The sequence below is a fragment of the Apium graveolens genome, chromosome 7, assembly GCF_009905375.1.
Source record: "Apium graveolens cultivar Ventura chromosome 7, ASM990537v1, whole genome shotgun sequence".
NCBI classification, from domain to species: Eukaryota; Viridiplantae; Streptophyta; class Magnoliopsida; order Apiales; family Apiaceae; genus Apium; species Apium graveolens.
The window spans coordinates 207,393,171-207,403,227 of NC_133653.1; positions in this window are offsets into that span (position 1 = coordinate 207,393,171).

The window sequence follows — 10,057 nt, forward strand, 5'->3', positions numbered from 1 at the left end:
TAGTGAAGGTAACCGGAGCCGGTACCGAAAGGCTGTTTGAGATTGCAATACAGCCCGAATTATTGGAAAAGAAAATATTGTGCCAGTAAAAGTGATGAATGAAGGCAGAGAGCCAACAAATAGATATGAGATTAATACCGAGAAAGATGATAAAGGAATAATGAGGCATTCCTATAGAAATTGGGTTCCAAATGTTTAAGAGCTTAAAGATGAAATCTTAGATGAAAGCTAGTTTGAGGAATAAGATTTAGAGCAAACCCTGAACGTGATAATCAGGGAGGTCGCAATTAAGATATAAAGAACCCGGAAAATAATAAAGTGGAAAATGAAGATTTTAAATTAAAAGATGACTCCAAGTAGGGGGAGTAGGAAGAAACATTTAGACTGAGGAAACAAAAGTCGAGCGAGATAAGGAGACCCAAGACGGTACTCCTATACGGAAATTCATGGACCTGTCTTAAAAGAACTTATACTTTATTCCCAACCACCACCTTGAGGAAACAATGCGGTAGGAAATTCTTTCAGGACCTTTAAGTCGCTAAGCTCTCAGAGTTCCAAGGAACAAGCTGACCCAGTCGAGGCAAGAGCCCGGCTAAAGGAAATATAGGGAATCATTTGAGATTCTGAATGATTGACGAATCACAAAAGAGTGTTTTTGTCACTTACCCTCCTAAGGGAGAGACCACCCGCTGGTGAAAGACCAAGAAAGGCATGGAGCCAGAGATTATAATAAACTGATTAAAGTTTAGCCAATTATTTTCGGGAAGGTAATTCCCAAGGTTATGGAGATAGTGTAAAAGCTTTAGAGCCAGATCAAAGGCGGACGAGTATGATGAATTATGAATCTAAGTTGTAAAAAGTTGTCAAGATTCGTTCTGAGGGCACGAATCCAGAATGACGGGATATTTGAAATCAATGCTTATGTTGTGTTTGTTCATGAAATAATGATAAGGGAGTTGGGTATAAGGAAACCCTAAAGACTCGTAGCAATAGATATAGAAAAGTATGCATTCGTAAGGATGAGGGTGATTCACCATGAGTTAAAATTGATGGTGGAAGGCATAAGAGATATATATAGTTTACCCCTGTAAGTTGGGGGGATTTGAGGAAACCTTGAGATAGTTTGAAGGATAAATAATGAGACGCGGATAGACTGAGGAGACAAGGAAGTAAGAAATTAGGAAAATTGGATGAAGGAAGTGACCTTCAAGAATGTGAAGTGTAAGACCAGTGGCTTGATACCCAGAAAGGGAGACGCCAGGTATGAGAGATATCCCAACATTGAGGTGACTGTTGAGATAAACAACAAAAGTAAATAAGGAATTATTAAGAAGAAGTTCATGTTGAACATGACCAATATCTTCCAGAACATCCATGTTATCATTACCAAATCAGGAAAGAAAAGCGGATGACCATTGTTATCTTTTGGAGGCCATATGGATTGACCTTAATTTGAATAAGGATGCTATTATGAAGTTAGGTATAGACTATCGAGATGGGAATGATGAATAAGATAATCTATCACGGATATATGACTTGATTTATCCATGGATGGATGCAGGTACCTTTTAAAGGTGGAATTAAGGCTAGAACATCGGTAACTTAAAATGAATCCTAGGGGAATGCATAAAGGTTTGCATTTCACCCTTAATAGGGACAGTATGAGTTTTGACAGTATGATTTGGAAAGGGTTAAGGTAACAATAACCTTTAAGAATTAGTGGAGAAATTTTCAGAAGTATATAGACAATGGTTCTAGTAATAGTAAATGGTATTTTAATATGCCCTGTATCTAGGGAATACAGGAGGAACGATTGAAGGATAACCTTAGAGGTTTTACAAGGAGAAAGGTAATATTCAAAATTTTCAAGAATAGAAATGTTGATAAAGGAAATATGACGTAATTATAATGTTGCCAAGTGGGGCACGTGTTAAACCACGAGAAAGTATGGATCGAACCAGTAATGGTCGAAATTATTCATGGCAATTAGGACTTAAGATAAAAGATGTTCTAATTATGATTGAGAGTCAGTCATGACAGTGATTAACCTCTAAAGACTGAGGCAATAACTTATGGAAAAATGGTGATTTTTTTTTACTCATCAGATATTAAGGAAAACATCTTCACTCAAGCAGTGATCGGAAATAAGGTAGAAAATTTATTTGGAGGTGGTTAAAAAGACATTGACTGTAAGGAAATTTTACTATCAGGAAAGGCCAAAGAGGTGGCCGACACTTTAAAGGTAAGTGGATAATTATAGGCGTGTGTGCCAAAAGAATACAGTGATGATGGTTAGAAATGTGAAGGTTGAATTATGGTTTGGAAGATTGACATTCCTTCTGATGACGGTGCAATACCCAACTGTAATAGTAGTAGGTAAAGGTTTCATTCGTGTAATCGCCATGAACGGGCTATCTATCTTAGGAGGTCCTATCTGGGGATAAGCCAGGACCATGTTTCCAAAAGGACTAAACGAACCTTTGAGTTAAGTCTTCTATCGAAGGCATATGATTAAAAATGATATTAGCCTGCTATCGTTGCTTTGAGCGAAACTCTTCTGCAATTTTATCTGCTTCATGTCATGTATGTATGTCAGAATCAGGAGTGTTCTTCATGAATCGTGAATGGTGATTATGTTACCTCCTTAGAAGGATTTGATACGACATGTATGGACTCCGTATGGTTAGCTATTAAGATTTCATGGAATGTGAATGACGACAGTAGGTCAGTGGTGGACCATAGTAAGGCAGCAATGATTCTGCGAGTATCGAGCTGATTACAACCGTGAGAGTTGTATTGGAATGGGTGTTGAGATTGAGTACCACTAATCGGGTCGTGGTAGTGTATAAGTTATCATCGATAGACTAATTAAGTAGAGTGTCTACCTAGTGAATCATTATTCTTTCTTATCAATAGGGAGTCGTATTATTATACGAGGAAGGTTGCGGTGCAAGCATAGAATTCTAGTAACGATGATGTCTAGAATGAGATCCCAGATTCGATTTTCGATGTCGAGGGAGTTTCAAAGGTAATTGTGTATAAGCTCGAGGAAGAGCATGGGTCCATAGAATGATGGACGGGATAGCGAAAATATTTAGGCACGTGAAATGCGATGCTATAATACTTGATGCGGATATAAATACATATATGTTTTATTCTTCTATGACAAACCTCTATAGTTCAGAGGTAGATTCCAAGCCAGATATTTTATGGAAATAAAATTTTTATGAATATACAATTCTTTTCAATTCGTTCTTTTCTCTTCTTTTCATTTCATGTAATCTGAGAAGAACAACCCTTCCAGAAAGGGGAGGTATTGCCGAATGACTATCTATCTGTGTGATAGAAGCCTAGTAGGATACTAGCTATTGTTTAATTGCTTGTCAAGTACTAAAGGCTGGCCACCTTCTGTACTAACTATGCGATATAACAAGTGTTCATGATCATAGTGATCTCTCAACAAATTCCTTTACTTCTATTTGATTGATCAAATTTTGGAAAATAGAAACAGCTAAAAAAAAAAAAAGAGGAGTAATAAAGTGGTGGTAGTATGCGGAATGGGAATACATTCGTGATACTAAGGTTGACGTGGTTATTAAAGGGTTATAGAACGCTAGCGAGCAAAAGTATGACCAGTATAATATTAGGAACGGAAGGTGATAGCGATTACGAACTGGAAAAGAATGGGTATTGAGGAGCAAGAGCTCTAATGATTGGAAGCTATGATGAGAGTCTGTGCAATAGACTTGAAAGAAATTGGAATGATCACTTAATTCGGATTGAGTTATCTTACGACAATAGATCATATGTCATTATCGAGATGTCGCCTTATGAGATCCTTGAGGGAAGACAATTTCGATCTCCCTTATGTTAGGATGAAGTTGTAGAGCGCAAGATGCTCGGACCCGCAGTAGTCCAAAGGACCAAGGATATGATAGATCTAATCAGAGGACGGCTGGTAGTAGCCCAAGATGGACATGATAAGTATGTTGATTTGACACGAAAGGATAAAGAGTATGAAATAGGGGACCTAGTAATGTTATAGGTATCCCTTGGAAAGGATTGATGAGGTTCGGAAAGAAAGGAAAGCTAAGTCTACAATTTGTTGGACCCTTGGATATATTAAGACGTTTGGGAAGTTAGCATATGAGCTAGCCTTAACCCAGAACCTGTAGCAAGTTCGTAACGTGTTTCACGTATCAATGTTAAGGAAGTGTAATTTAGATGCCAGATGAATAGAGGCATATGAGCGCATAGATATGCAACCCGACGTAACCTATATGGAGCAACCAGGAAGGGTTATAGAGTGAAAAGGGACAAGTAGGAGAAGGATTATCAAACTAGGCAGAGTTTGGTGGTAGAACCACAATGTGGGAAAATTGACTCGAGAGTTAGAAAGTGTGATGCTAAGAGAGTGTCCCCATTTGTTTTCTATCTGATTCCGGGACGGAATCCTTTTAAGGAGGGGAGACTGTAATAACCCCGATTTTTGGGAATTTTTGAAACCCTTATGAATAGTGTTTTTGCTGAATGAGAAAACTTTTCATGCCACGCTATGTAGGGGTTCTGTTATTGATCTTATGGGATATTATTAGTACTCTATGTGGTATATAAGTGTATGTAAAGATCGTCAGAATCCAATTCCGAACACTTTGGTTTTTCCCGGAAATCCATAAGATACGGAGAGAATTGAGTATAAGGTAACAGAATAAAAAGGATTTAAATTAAAGGATTATAATAGAGGATCATAAAAAGGAATATAATGTATTGAGAAAGGTTAAGGGAACCTAAGTAATAAGATCCCGGGTATGATCCTTCAAACGATAGACGAGAACGAAAGTTAAGCGAACCGTACAACAGATCAGCGGTCATTAGGCAAACGATTAGGAAGTTAATCAAAGGGATTAATGGGAGTGATGTCATCCAACCAATAGAAAGGAGACAAGGAAGGGAGGATGACATCATAAGGGTGACATAAGCATGACATGGAAGGAAGGAGGTGTGGTTGATTTAGGACCACACAAATTCAAGGGCAAGGTGGTAATTTGCTAAATCAAAAACAAAACCAAGCCAACCAACTAGCAAATCATTTCATCAAAAATCAAAAAAATCAGCCAAGGCATTGTTCTTCATATTAGCTCTCGGCTTTTTGCCTTTTTCAAAGAAAAAAATTTCCAAAATCAAGATCCAAGCATCCTTAATTGGTAAGAAAATTCCCTAACCATCTTTATGCTTAGTTATGGCTATATCATGAGTTTAAGCCATTAATTCTTTCTCTAGCTTCTTCATTTAATCAATGAAGAAGACAATGAATAGTGTTTTCAAGTTTTTAACTTGAACTTTTCTTATTTTTCTTGAAGATCCAAGCTTCCCTAAGGCTTCTCCAAGCTTATTAAGGCTTCCTAGCTCAACCCACCACTCCAAGGAAGGTATACCATTTTCAAACCCTAGGTTCATATATATTATAAGTGATTTTGATGAGTAGGATGTTATGGTATCTTATTGTTATGATTAGAGTTTGAGGTTTGGTATGGTAGTGAAATGAGATGGTAATTTTGTGGTTTTGATTTAAAGAAACTTAAGTATGATTAAAGTTAGGTTTAAGCATATGTATGAATGATTAAAATTGAATTGGTTGGGATTGTTATGATGTGATAAGGATGGGTGTTTGTTGTGTGTTGGATTTGAGGATGGTTTGTGTTGATTGTGGATAGTTTAAAAAATGGGAAATCGCGTAAACATAGCCGTCGTAACGTCCGATTTTCTTTGGACTGTTTTTGTGCATAGCATTAGGACCCGAGAACCCCCTGCTAAATTGTGACCACTGCCATGTTTAGATAGCTCATGTTACGAGCTTCGTTTTGATATGTAGTTCGTTCGATTCCGATTTACGGTTTAGGAGAAACGACCGTTTCAAGTAACGGCGTTTCACGAACGAAACTTTTTCCCTCGCCTTACTTTGAAATGTAGGTTAAAGACCAAAAAGGGTTAATTAATGCATGAAACATTTATGGTAAGTGTTTTAGGCAGTTGGTAAGTCACTCGCGAAGGAATCGCTTTAAAACTCGTAAAGGTTAAATTATTAAAAATGGTGGAGCCGAGGGTACCCGAGTGACTTAAGCGAATCAGTGAGCGCAAAACAAGCGTTAGAGTCTAAGTTAGTTAAAGTATAGATTTACAAGTGACTTTGGTTTAATTCCAACTTACTTGTTGTTTATAGGTTACCAGACTCGTCCCGAGCCATTCGTAACCCCCAGTCGCTCAGGCAAGTATTCTACCCGTTATACTGTTGTTGTGATGTAAATATATGTATATGCATTATCTTGTGATATTGCATGATTGCTATTGAGCAAATGTTACGATATATTGTAGCATGTGATATGGTATATATGCATGCATGTTTTATATTCTTGAGATATATCTGTTGGTTTATTCGATAATACCTATGCTAGAGGATAGTTGTATCTTGCATATACCCTTAGTATAGGGACTCAAAGGTGAAAATATTTTCTAAAACCGGGAGTCGAGGATCCCGAGTAGATTTTATATATATGGATTTGGATATTTATTTATATATATATTTATATATATATATGGTTATAGTTTTCCAAACTATTAATCGAATAAGATTTATTCGATAACTTTAAACTCTATTTTATACTTGAATATTATTTCGAATATTATTCGAGGGCTTATGACTCTTTTATTTATTTATCTGAATATTATTTGAATATTCATTCGAGGACTTATGACTCCTTTATATTATTATGAATATTATTTAAATATTCATTTGAGGATCTATGACTCCGATTATGTACTGAATTATATTCTTTATTTTATTAAAGAATAAGGTGTTAATAATCAAACTTATTTTCGATTATTCAACTAAAGATAATACTTTCATATAAGTATATCTTTGGTTATTTAATGTTTATTTCAAGTATAAGCTTTAATACTTCTACTTCAAGTATTTTTATAAAGATTATTCTTTATGGGAATATTATTTAAATAATAATATTCAGTCATTTTCTAAAATATTCTGGGGACTGATTTACTTCATTAAATCAGCCTTACTCCAAACACTCTTTAAAGTGTTTTCGAGTCTTCAAAATGATTTTTAAAAGTCAGAGCGGATCCCAAAAAACTCATTTTTATATTTAAGATCTTCCTTTTAAGGGGATTTAAATACTCGCTCAAAACCTGGGGAATCCGGCTCTGTGGTGTATTTTATATTCGCAACAAGGTTGCAGATTTGGTAAATGAATTGATTACTTGCCCAACGTTCGGGAAGTAAGCCCCTCTCATTGAGTCGGCATAAGCGACAGGCCGGGGTACGGTCTATTATTGTGTAAGTGGCTCAGTGGGAGTCCATCAAATGCATAAGTGGCTGAGTGGCAGTCCAGCATAGGTCTTAATTATGACCAGGGTGATGACCAGTGGGGAATTCGTCCATCTACTAGTAGAAAAGGTTACTTATTGGTATCTTTGCCTGATCAGCAAGATATCGGGTTTATGCCAAAATTCTTTTCCTTTCCAAAATTCATTGGATGTTTCGAACTCTGTTCATACGTCACATAACAGAGGTTCCAGGAAATGTTTTCGGGATATATATGTATGTGGATATATATATATATATATATATATATATATATATCGGGACTAAATAAAGTATCTCATAACTTTTTCATTCAATAATATTTCAAAGATTGAATCTATTCAAGTCTTATCTTGTGGTCTCATCAGTGGGATGAACTTTTGAAATTGATTATAACTTGAACGGTGGTAGTTCAAGTAGTATTGGGAAAGATATAAGTATATTGGGGTATTTGGTAACCTCATCTTTTAAACTTATATCTAATTAATAATTGTCTTATGAATGACAAAGATTTTCAGAAAAACGTTGAGACAAGGTTAGATATATGAGATCACCTTGCAACGATATTTTTTTATACAGTTATACACTGGGACTTTGTGTATATTATGCATGGAAGAGGACTTCCAATATTTTGAAAAGTATATATGTATATATACTGAATATTTTGCGACTTCATCGCATTAAGATATCAAACTTGGTTCATTTCTTTTGACCAAGACTTTCATGAGTATTATGAGTAGGCTCATATACTATTAATCATTATACATATTATTTTGGTGGGCTTGCTGCTCACCCTTGCTTTCTTCTTTCATCACACAACAACAGATAGAAAAGATGAACAGAACCAAGCTCTCGATTCGCAAGCGATTAGGAGACATTCCGCAGTTTTCTAGAAGCATTGATGCCGCCGTAGCTGAGGTAGGAACTACCAATAGGCTAGGCTTTCAACTTTTGAGGGACCAGATTTATTTATATTTATGAATTGTAATAATGGCAAAGAAATGTAAATTTATTCAGAAAACCTTTTAAGGTGTATTGGCAGATAATTGTGGAATAAAATGACTTGTGGTTATTTTTGGATGTTCATCTCTGAGACTATAACGTGTGGTGTGTGTGTTTATTGTGGGGTCACAGTACAGAGTAGTTGAGTAATTATTAAGATTGGGTGTTATTAAGGGAAATGGAACTCGTAACGACCCGGATCCCCGACCCCGGATCTGGGGGTGTTACAATAAGACTGTGTGATGGTTTAGAAAGAAACCATATCTCTGCTCTAAGGACTGTAATCTACCAGATTGGAAGTCAAGATGAAGAGATGAAGCAAGTCAAGACTACAATAGCTCAAGTCCCGAGGAATGAAGAAAAAAAGCTGATATTAAACTTTGTCAAGAATCACTTTGGATTCAGATTGACTTAGTGAGATTGCTAAAAGCTACAAGGACTATAAGTTATAGTTAATTATCTATTTAAACTCTCATTGCATTTGTACTTAAAATGTTTTTGACATCATCAAATCTATTAAATTGTATATTTTGCATAATTTACAAGTTAGGGGAGATTGTTAGATATATTTGAGATGTCACGTCTAATATGATTTGTATTTAGTTTTCAGAACTTAACAACAGGACATATCAGGACTTACTAAAATCAGGACTTACTGAAGTCAGAACTTAATATCAGAACTTAAGATACATATCACTACTTAAGTTCGGGAAGACTTTCAGTTAAGGAATGAAGCTAATTTATAAGAGAAGATCTAGACTAAAACAATAGAAGATATACATGGAAAGAGTTAGAGGACTAGAAGACTTGTAGAAGATATCTAATTGATATATTTTAGGAGACAAAATTATATTCCATATCAATTAGAAGTTATCTTGTAACTGTGTACTATATAAACACATACTTAGGGTTTACACTATATGTGTTATCATTATCGAGAAGATTATACATTGTAACCTAGCAGCTCTTAGTGATATTTGTTCATTACTGAGAGAGAACAACAGTTCATATTGTAACAGAGTTTATTAAATATACTTGATCTTTGTTATATACTTGTGTTGAAATTGATTTGATTGTATAAACGCTGTATTCAACCCCCTTCTACAGTGTTGCGTGACCTAAGATAAGAAAACTAACATCCAACATTACAACTTAAACAAAGAATCACAATTTAAAACTAGGTCTTCTTCGCCTTGGTTTAATTATGCTAAAACGGTCTTCTTTTCTCCTTCTCCTTGTGCTCTGGCATGTCTCTCCATGAAAACGAGCTTATTTATGTATATATAGTAGCCCCATGCAGAGTAGAAGTCTTCTGGATCAAAAGCCCAATAGAATCAGGATTTTTGTTCTCGACCTGGCGCGGGCGCGCTTGACCAGCGCGGGCGTGCTTAGTTTCTGGATTTCGGGCGCGGCCGCGCGCTATCACAGTTCGAGCGCGCTGACCTCTTGTATAAAAATATGACTTCTTCATTTTCCTTGCTGATTTGAGCCAGTTTTCTAAGAGGTTTTATTTCAACACCTTCCTAACACCAAATTAGCACAAAAATAATGTTAATTCACCTGATCACCTGGAGAATGCCTGAAAATGCAAAAACACTAGAAAACACATTAAAACACCAATAACTTGAGTACAAATGCACCAATTCAAAGCTTTACAGAGCGTAATAAAGTGTCATAAAT